General features: G+C 36.2%; 1 protein-coding gene and 1 non-coding gene across 2 annotated transcripts in view; one reads left to right on the forward strand and one right to left on the reverse strand.

Moving 5' to 3' along the window:
* LOC105290230 (metabotropic glutamate receptor 8) overlaps nucleotides 1-10,389 on the reverse strand; it is a 331,616-nt gene that overhangs the window by 316,556 nt on the left and 4,671 nt on the right. The window lies entirely within an intron of this gene.
* Nucleotides 4,264-4,382, forward strand: LOC111738009. The gene has a single exon (XR_002779655.1). It is a non-coding gene; the product is annotated as a 5S ribosomal RNA (ribosomal RNA).

Below are 10,389 nucleotides of genomic sequence, written 5' to 3' on the forward strand. Positions count from 1 at the left end.
GTTATATATACCACATATATATATATTATATATATAATAGAATATTACTCAGCCATAAAAAAGGATGAAATCTCACCATTTGCAACAACTTAGATGGAGCTAGAAGGTATTATGCTAAATGAAATAAGTTAGACAGAGAAAGACAAATACCATATGATTTCACTTATATGTGAAATCTAAATAAATAAATAAAACAAATGAACACTCAAAACAAACAGACATGGAGAACAAACTGACGGTTGCCAGGGGAGAGTAAGATGGATGAGGGGGGTGGGCAAAATAGGTGAAATAGATTAAGAGCTACAAACTTTAAGTTATAAAATAAATGTCACAGGAATATAATGTATACCATAAACAATAACATTGATAACAGTGTAATAACTTTGTATGGGGACAGATAGTTACTAGTCTTATCATGATGATCATTTCAAAAGGTGTATAAATGGCGAATCACTATATTGTATACCTGAAGCTAATATAATATGGCATGTCGACTACACTTCAACTTAAAAAAAAAAGAAAAGAAAAGAAAGAAAAATCTTTAATACAAATATGCTCATTTTATCATAACTCCATTTGATCTAGCACTTGATCCCATGTGTTGACAAAATGCTGTCACGGGTCATATTTATTTTGGGAAAGGAGTAGGTGCAAACCACATATATTTATTTTGATGTTCTCAGTGTTTCATGAAGTCTAAGTAGTTTCACCGCATCCTTCCATCAACTTCAAAGAATCATTTTGGATACATTAGTCCTTCCATGGAAAACTTTATGATACATAAACTGCTCTGGCCATCTGTAATAATACAAATTCTTCCCACCCAGTATCCTCCTCAAAAAACATCTGGAATAATAGGAGGCTCCCATCGGTGCTTCTAAAGGAGTTCACGTTTCCCAACATTTCCCAGGGAACCATGTGGCCACTCAAGGGGCAGGGAAGGCACATGGGGTCGTGGACAGCCAGACTTGATCCTTGTATCAAGGATATGCTGGCCAGTCCATCTGCCCTTGCAGCCACTTCCATGCTGACAGTATGAGCCTTACAGAGCCAAAGTTCTCTGTTAACTTTCCTGCTCAAAGGCAATCTTTAAGAATGGCAAGGAAAAATGGATTTACTTAGAACAGAGTTAAGCTAACAGTAGGAGTCTGTTCGGGTGAAGGAAACTATAACAGAAAGGATTTGAAATCATACTGTATGTAAGGCTATAGAAACAGTGGTCGAAAGCAGGGGCTTTTGTGGCTGTCAGATCAAGTAAGTAAGTTATCTAAGAAACCTTAGATAAGCTTCATTTCTTCATCTGAAAACCATACCTATCTGATGGAATTGTGGTGAGAGTCAAATAAGATCAGGTATGTTAAGTGTTTAGCCCAGCTCCTGGCATATAGGAAGTTCTCAATAAACATTAGCTCTTGTACTATTACTATTAGGAGCCGGTAATCCAATAGAACTTTTAGCCTAGAGAACTCAAAACTAGGGAACAACAGAGATCTTCAAACATTTGAAGGACTGTTTCATAAAAAAAAAAAAAAAAAAAAGGGATTCATCAGAAGACAAGAGCAGGGCCAATGGATAGAAGTGACTGGCCATGACACCTGCTCCCCTCTTGAGCACCAGGATTGCTTTCTCTGGTCCAACTGGCTGTGTGGGCTTCCCCATCCTTTCTGGAATTTAAGCCATTTTAAAACTGTCCAAAGGGGAAGAAGATTTGGGGCCAGAACAGAGAAAAAAAAATAGTGACATTATAATATGAAGTGGGCAACTTTGTGAGATTATTAGCATCCCATCACTGACAGTACTTAAATGAATCAATCCTGGATGCATTCATTTGGTACCTACTATGTGCCAAGGACCACGCCAGGTACTCTAGAGACATAAAGATGAGTAAGACATGTCTCTTGCCTTCAAGAGCATTGTACTCTAGACAGGGGTTGGGTAAAGATATATGTTTAACACGGTTAAGAGAAACAAAAAAGGTATTGAATCACTGTGTATCAAGGGTCTTAATAGAGTAGATTCTGCTTTGGATGAAAGGCTATCACTGAAGATCTCAAAAATCCTTTCCATCTCTAAGTTTCCATAATACTAAGTATTAGGGGAACTAGAAAAAACAATTTTTTTAAAAAAGCAACTGTTTATGCCAAGATTCCTAAAATATTTTTAAAATGTCCATTAGTGTGTATGGTATTTAAAAACAGTAGAATTCTGCTACTGAATTTAATTGAGTTATATAAAACAAAGTACAATGCAAAACTGAATATTTTTCCTCATAAGAACCATTTTCTAAGTGGGCATAGATTATTTAAGGGTAATTCTCATCATGTAAATGTGATCAGCATTATTTGTAGGTTTTACATTTATTTTACTTCAAATCCTAAACTTGTACCACTTTACTAGAATGAAATATAAATGCTATTAGTTTAAACACCATGAAATTTTTTAAATAAGATGTTAAAATAATATTTATTCACCAACCTTGGACCACAACAATATTTTCAATCACTGATTTAATATCCAAAATTTTTTGTCACATGCTATGCCTAATACTAATCAATAGAGGCTAAGATTTAACTGAGATTATAATCCAAAAATACAGGTTTTCATTTTAGTTCCTCATAATTCAGAGATATACTTAAGGGTAAATATAAGTCTGATGCATGAAATCCCAATCTCCCAATACATACTTAAACCCATCCTGCTTCAAATACAGACCCTTGGCCTCACACTACTTCCAAGACAGTGCTAGCTTGGATCAGCATGGAGGTGACAGGTGGGGCATTCAGTTAAGAAGTGATGCTAGATTATTTTATTTTCATTAGAGAAGGAAATTGTGGGGAAAATATTCTCCACTTAATCTATTTTATTTTCAGCAAAGTGTTCTGTAAATATTAATTTATATACACGCAAAATTCACTAGGTACTTTAGCTGCATGAAAACAAATGAAATAAAGTAATCCAAACCAATAATGGAATTTCTCATATCTTCTTTCCTCAGGCAGAGGGGAAAAAAAATCCAAGGGTTTAAAATTTCTTCCCCAGTGATTTCAAAGACAACAAAACTCATATCGAGTTCCCATTTAAATCGGTGGAGTTATGAGAGTAGAAATTACAAGTTAAAGTGCCACAGCATTAAGATGAAAAAGAACTGCTTATGCCATTTTCAATACAGAACCTTTTTCCAAATCACTCAATACACTTTATACTTAGAATATTGTAAATTCTCCAGATTTTATCTTACCAAGATCTATGACCACTTTGTGAAACAGAATAAGTTCATAGATGACTACTCTCAGTTTACTCAAGGGTCAAAAAGACAGAAAAAAGAAACTATGAGCCATTCAAGGATGGTGGCTTTCCTTATTAGAATGAGGTAAATAAAAACGATTCGCTGATAATGCGTTTAATTTCTCTGTCAGCAATTAATTGTTGAGCTTAATGAGAATAGTATAAACAGTCAAGATATGCATGTGGCAAATAAATTTTTTTTATTTTATTTTTACCTACATAGATTTCCAAAATGCAAAGAATAGGGTTGGGGGTAGGGCTTCTCCTGGGTCCTCTAGCTCCTTCTTCAAATCCTACAGCAATTCACCTCCTTTACCTATCCCTACCCCTGATTGAGAGGGCATAGCATTCTGCCCTCTGGATGTTCTGTACCCACTGCTTGACTTTTAACTGAGGCCTCAAGTTTTGTGTTCAATGGGAGCTGGGGACATAGTCTCCAACTTTCCTCATTTTGAATCTTCCTAGGAGACTCTTAAAGTGATTCTTTAAAGTTCTGTCATAAAAGAAAGATGCTATGAGAAAGGAATGAGGTTCCCACTTACTTCTGTTTTCACATAGCTGAACAAGACCAGGATTCAGGTCAAAGGTTCATGGATTCCCCCATACCTGGAAGAGCTTTCCTCCTCACCTGGCCTCTCAGTTTATATACTCCTATCCATACTGCTAGGTCCAAGCCAATCTCACATTACCACGCAAAGTCTTCACTGATAAATGCAGTTTCCTCAGGTGAAGATAGCCTTTCTTCTAAACCCTGGCACCACACTGATTACATCATTTTATATTGTTCATTGTTATTTTACATGTGTTAGTGCTTTCAATTAGATGCTAAGTAATGTGAAAGCATAGAATCTTCTACTTCTTTCATAGTTATCCCCTAAAGTGTCAAACATAATGCATATACCTATGGGATGCTGAATAAATACCTGCTGGGGAATTGATTGATTATTACCTATTTCACCTGTTAAGAAGGAGAATAAGGTTTACAGCCATGCCACCCTGAACAAGCCCGATCTCATCTGATCTCGGAAGCTAAGCAGGGTCGGGCCTGGTTAGTACCTGGATGGGAGACCACGTAGGAAGACCAGGTGCTGTAGGCATAAAAAATAAAAAATAAGGGATTGTAAGCTGACAATCTTGCAATCTGTGAGGTCAATCAAGGGTTGCCTCGCTTAAAAAAAAATAATGATAAGGAGAATAAGTGGATAATATGCTAGCATTTCTTCACCTTATTCTGCTTCTCTTGGTGGAAAAAAAGAGATTTAGCACTTGTCGAGTTTAAAGAACTATACCAAAAACTGTTCAGCATTATCTCACAACATCCTGATAGGATTCTGTATTTCCCGACTGAATCACAGAACTCTACATTGTGAAAATATTTCTCTTTCCCTCTGAAGTCCTATTACATTTGAGTATAATATCCATTTCTGATTAAAATAAACATTTATCAGGGCTTAATTGATATGTGTTTGACTGATTTACTCTCATTATAAACAGGCGGAGCAAGATAGGTCATAGTGTGAGTCAAAATTAAATATATTTAGTTCCATTATTTTTCCGGTTGTCCAAAAATGAATGTGACTTCTAGAGAAAGTACCTCTGAATTCTTTTAGTGCTTACATTTCCGATATCTGTATCAGAGAGTGATAGATATGAGTGTTATGTAGTCTGACCCTGGGAGAAAGAAAAATTATTCCTACAATATGAGGCTAGTATTCTTTGTCCAGAATGGGCCTGTGTTTCTGTCTATGTTAGATCATTGAACCAAATACAGCAGAGAAATGGAATTCTAACCCAAAAGACAGACTTGAAGGCTGCTATCCAGGCTTGGGATTAGTTAGCTGCTTATCCTCAACAACAACAATCTCTTATATACCAAACCAGAAATTCTGGAAAATATTTCAAAGGAGCCAGAATTTATTATTTTGTTTTCCAAAACTGAATCCAAATGGCACTTTTATTCGGGTACTGGAACAACATTTAAATTTAGTACAGCTTATCTTTGGGTCATCCAATCTTTCCCGTGGTTTCTGCTCATTATATAAAACTGACTCTTACCATCTAACACATAGACTTGAAAGAAGAGTAGTTCACAACTTCCTTAGTTCAGTTGGCCAGAGCATGGTGTTGGTGAGGTCCCAGTCTCGTATTTGAGCTTCAGGCAAACAAGACAACTTTGCTCTGTGCCAGAGCCTATTTGGACCTATCAGTTGTGCTATTTCCAGGTCAATGACTACACCCTTATTGGTAACTTGCCATTGTTCTCTAAATAAGGCAAGTCAGTATGAATGGTTGAGAAACCGCAGGAGAAGTATAACTCAAAACGAGCATCTTTCTGATGGTGGATATCAATGTCTTCCTCCATATTCTCATCATAGCAGACATTTATGGTACTATGTGCCAAGGATCTTGTTTAGGACGCTGTAAACTTTATCCTATTTATATTATGTTACACCATATGAAGGAAGTACTGTTATTATCTACTCTTTACAGATAAGAAAGCTAAGATTTAGAAAGATAAACTAGCCTGATTAAAGTAATATAGCTAATAAGCATTACATCAGAATTTGAAGGCAATCTGACTACAGAGCCTGACCTATTTTGTATAATTCACATGAATCTGTTTTACTCAAGAGTATCAGCACCACTGGATAAGTACATTATAATAATCTATAATTTGAATAAACAGCATCTGATGATAAATATCTATAAGCCACAAATATCTATACAAATCTGCATAACTATGATATGCCATTTATTCTATAAACAATATAAATAAAAACATTCTCAAAGCTAATAATTCACTTGGAGAACTCAAATATATAGAATTGTCACAATATAAGTACTTAGATTTAAAGTGTAAGAGGCTGGGACTAGCCAGTAGATTTCGGGCTATAATATACCAAGGAACTGGCCTCCCCAAGTGCAGAGGGAACCTGGGAGAGTCTTGGAAGGAGACTAATGGCCAACACTGAGAACACATGCCTATTAGCTTGCTGGGCCTAATGGAGTAAAGCAGCAGAGACTGGCCTCCTCCTGGAAGCAGATAAAGGTGGCTTTGGATAATGCTATACCAGGACCCCTTCCCACCCCACCCCGCTAGTGCTCATTATGTATCTAAAATACATAAAGATTACATGTATATTTTTATGCTATTAAGAGTGCTTAGAGATAGGGAAAGTCCCTAATTACAGCTAAACGAGATGTTCTATCAATTAAATGGGTAAATAGACCCTTTTTCCCCACTGTGGGGAAAGAAGGGCCTCTTGTGACCCTCTATTGATTAAGACAGCTGTAGAATGTTATTTGCAATTTCATTGCATAATGGAAATCAGGAGGTAGCTGTCATGGTTTCTGAAGACAAATTGCTGGTAGCTGAGACAAATCATAGCCTCTTTCATCTCTTACTGTTCTCAATTCCCAGTTAATGTGTATCTTACAGTCTGAGTTTCTTAAATCAGTCTGCTGTACTGTCACAGGTAGTAAAAATGAGTAAAAGTGGTAATCTGAGTGACCCTACTTTAGAAATTGTGTTCAAGTAGCCATTACACTGACCATTACTCCTGAGCTATGCATTATTTAATAAGAAACACAACTTCCAAAAGGGCACACAATTAAAAATAGATCCATGCAGCAGCTGCTGTGATTATGACCAATACAAACAGAAATCCAACCAGGCATGAGTCAAAAGAGAAAAGGCTGCCGCCAGACAGAACAGTGTTCAACCTCATTTTTGTTTTGTGTCCTTTGACTTGCTAAGTCGGCCGGCAAGCGATTTATGTGGAGCAGTGTTTCTCAAAGTGTGGTCTGCAAAACAGCAGTGTCAGCATTACCTGGGAACTGTTAGAAACGCAAAGTCTCAGACCCCAACCCAGACCTATTGACTCAGAAACTCTGAAGGTGGGCTTGGCAATCTGTGTTTCAGCAAGCCCTCTGGGTGATTCTGATGCATGCTGAAGTTTGAGAACTACTGGCTGGGAGCCAGGGGGCATTTTTGGAAGGTAAGTCTTCCTAGGATTGTTCAACCTTTGTTTGCAAAAAGCTATCTTCAGAAGACCCTGGGAAGAAACCTGCCCCGAAACCAAATAAAACCACTTTAATCTTTAGTGTGAATAAGTAGAAAGAAGAGCATAGGGCTTTCCTTATACAAATCTATTTATTTCTTCACTACGTATTCCATGATTTGCTCTAGAAAGGTTTACAGACAACTTCTTAAACGAAATGTATACAGCATTCAGTCACAAGCCATTCTCTTAGAAAGAGTCCTCACTACTTTCAAAGCAATTGCTTTCATTATTTAAAATACCCAAAAGATAGACATTAATCACTAAGTAAGCTCTTGAGATGTTTCCAGTATTCAGTAAGGTTTCAGACCTTTCGAGGCTAGAGAAAAGAATAGCAAGAAAGACTCAATTTCATTTAACCAAGTGAAAAATCTGCTCCACCAAACAGGAGTCACAAAGCTCCTTCACCAGTCTGAGAATATGATCACTACACTGATTCTGTTACTACATGCCATGAAGAGCCATGGCCTGTGATGTGTGCCTGTGTGGTATGAGCCTGCCTTGTAGCAAGATGTTTTGGGTAATCCATTAATTCGACTCCTTTACTGGTCCAAGAAAAGGCTGTATGATACCAAATTTTACTCTAGAGCTAATTGAGCTTGGATGAGCCTCTAGCATTGTTTCGATTTTTTTTCAGATGATAAATGATCTTAAGCAATGAAAGGGAAGTAACCAATCAGTAAGAGATTTATTAAATAAATTAGGTCTATTCATATAATTAAAAATCAAGCAGCTGTTTAAACAAAAGTTTAATAGTTCTCAATCCTGGACAAATATCAGCATTACCTAGTGATGATTTAAAACATACCAATGCCAGGGCTCCAATCCAATTTTGTTGGATAGGGTTTGGGCATCCATATTTTTTTAAAAGTCATCCAGGTGAAGCTAACATGCAGCCAGTGTTGAGAATTACTGACGTAGATCTATATTAACCAATGTGGAAATTTCTCCCAGATATAATGTTACATGAAAAAGCAAGTCATAAGATACACATCTATTAATAAAATTCTGTTTGTGGCGTGTGATTTTATTAATAGATATATGTGTTTGGATGTGATTTCTTTTCATTTTATACTATTTACTTATTCATTGCTTAAACTTTTCAAAATGAAAATGTGTCTTTTACTTACTTAATTTTTAATTTTAAAAATCTGTTTAGAGAAAATGTGAATTGGTAAAAAAAAATGAGAAAACGCGTGAAAATAGAAACTCTAAAAATATACCATGTCTCCCTTTTTCTCTCCCTCTCCCTCCTTCTGTTCCTTTTTCTCAAAGAGCATAACAGTAAAATACACAAAATTCTATTTCTGTCTTATCCACTTAACATCTATTATTTTCAATATTTGAGATTGGGGTGAGGGAAGGAGTACGAAGAGGACCGATAGATATGATTCATTCATTCATTCATTCACTCACTTAGCAAATATTTATTGGGTTCCCAAACAGGTCCATACTAAGTGCTGGAAATAAAACAGCAAACAAGATACACACGCCCTCACAGATATCATGGACATCATCCTGCCCTCAAGGTGTTTTGTTACACTAACAAGAAACTTAATCTGCCAAGAGAAGTGAGAAAAAGTTTCCCAAAGTATAGGCGGACCTTAATCCTGGAAGTATTAGAGTTTTAAGAAGCCATTAGAGTTTTAAGAAGGGGTGTGACATTATCAAATCGGCAAGATGATGACAGATGATACACAGATAGGTAGATAGATGATAGATAGATAGATAGATAGATAGATAGATAGATAGATAGATAGACAGACAGACAGACAGACAGATAGAAAATGACTGAGTTTAAGTGCCAATGACCATGGACAGTACCCATTTCTCCCACTATAATAGAGAATATGCATCATCTCTCATCTGAGATGAGTAGGCTTTTTACAAAGTTAAATTAAAATCTGCTACAGTAGCAAAGAATGGACTGAATCTATCTTTCAATTTTCCATTATCTACTTACCATCAAATAAGATGTAACATCAACTGTTACCTCTTGCTGACTTTATTGACTGGGCTCATTTATCTCTTCATCTAACTACATGAGCCTGAAAATGGCAGATTTACCTTTTCAGATTTTACAGTTAATAAAGCCCATTGTATGCAATAAATAACTCGCAAAATGCTTGGCTTTGTGAAAGTGGTTGCTACAATTAGTAGAGTCTCTTAGAAGAAAATTTATCTTCGTAAACATAGCTAGCTAAGCAAAGACTTCCACAGTACTTCATTTACTTAACATGAAGGTCAATTTTGGCCGCTTATAGCCAGGACACTTCTACATGGAAAAACATTACCTAGCCCACCCCCACAGATGGATTTCTATTTAAACATCTCATTAAATTGCTTTGGGAAGTATATACCACAGACTATCTAACCCCTTTCTTTCAAGAGTAGAAAATTAACTCTCAAGGTAAAGTTAACTGGAAAGACATGAGAAAAATTATATCTGACACTGTCCTTTTATAACCCTAATGCATCTATGTGGACATTAAAAGTGCATTACCTCCAAGCATTAATGTGCTATTTTTAACTTGAAATGTTCAATCTTTGCTCAAAGTAAGACATTTGATTAGTGTTTTGAAGAACATATTTGCTCTAATTTAAAGATGAGAGATGAAAATGTTCTAGAAAAGGGAAAAAAAAAATCTGAGCTCTTTATAAAACATAAGCAAATTCCTTGAAACTGCTTTATAAAATATTTAAATTATGGGCTTCCAGTCAACATTTCCATTCTTTTTTAATTCTTTTCAAACTACATAATCTCTAATTTCTTCACAGAGCTGGCACTGTTACCTTTATGTAGGATGGAGCAGCTAACGGTTTGCTGTTCTGCAGTTATATGTCACATTATCCTAATTGATGCTACTATTATCCAAAACCATTAACTTGCTAGAGGGATTAAACGATCGCCTAGGTGACCACTCTGCCCCCATGTCAACCCACACATGAAGAGCATATGTGTGTTTTAAGACACAACAGTGCTTCTAAAAAGTTCAGATGATTAGTCTTATTCTATAACTCTCAAACCTGTTTTTACTCCCAA

Source organism: Pteropus vampyrus, unplaced genomic scaffold (genome assembly GCF_000151845.1).
Source record: "Pteropus vampyrus isolate Shadow unplaced genomic scaffold, Pvam_2.0 Scaffold33, whole genome shotgun sequence".
NCBI lineage: Eukaryota > Metazoa > Chordata > Mammalia > Chiroptera > Pteropodidae > Pteropus > Pteropus vampyrus.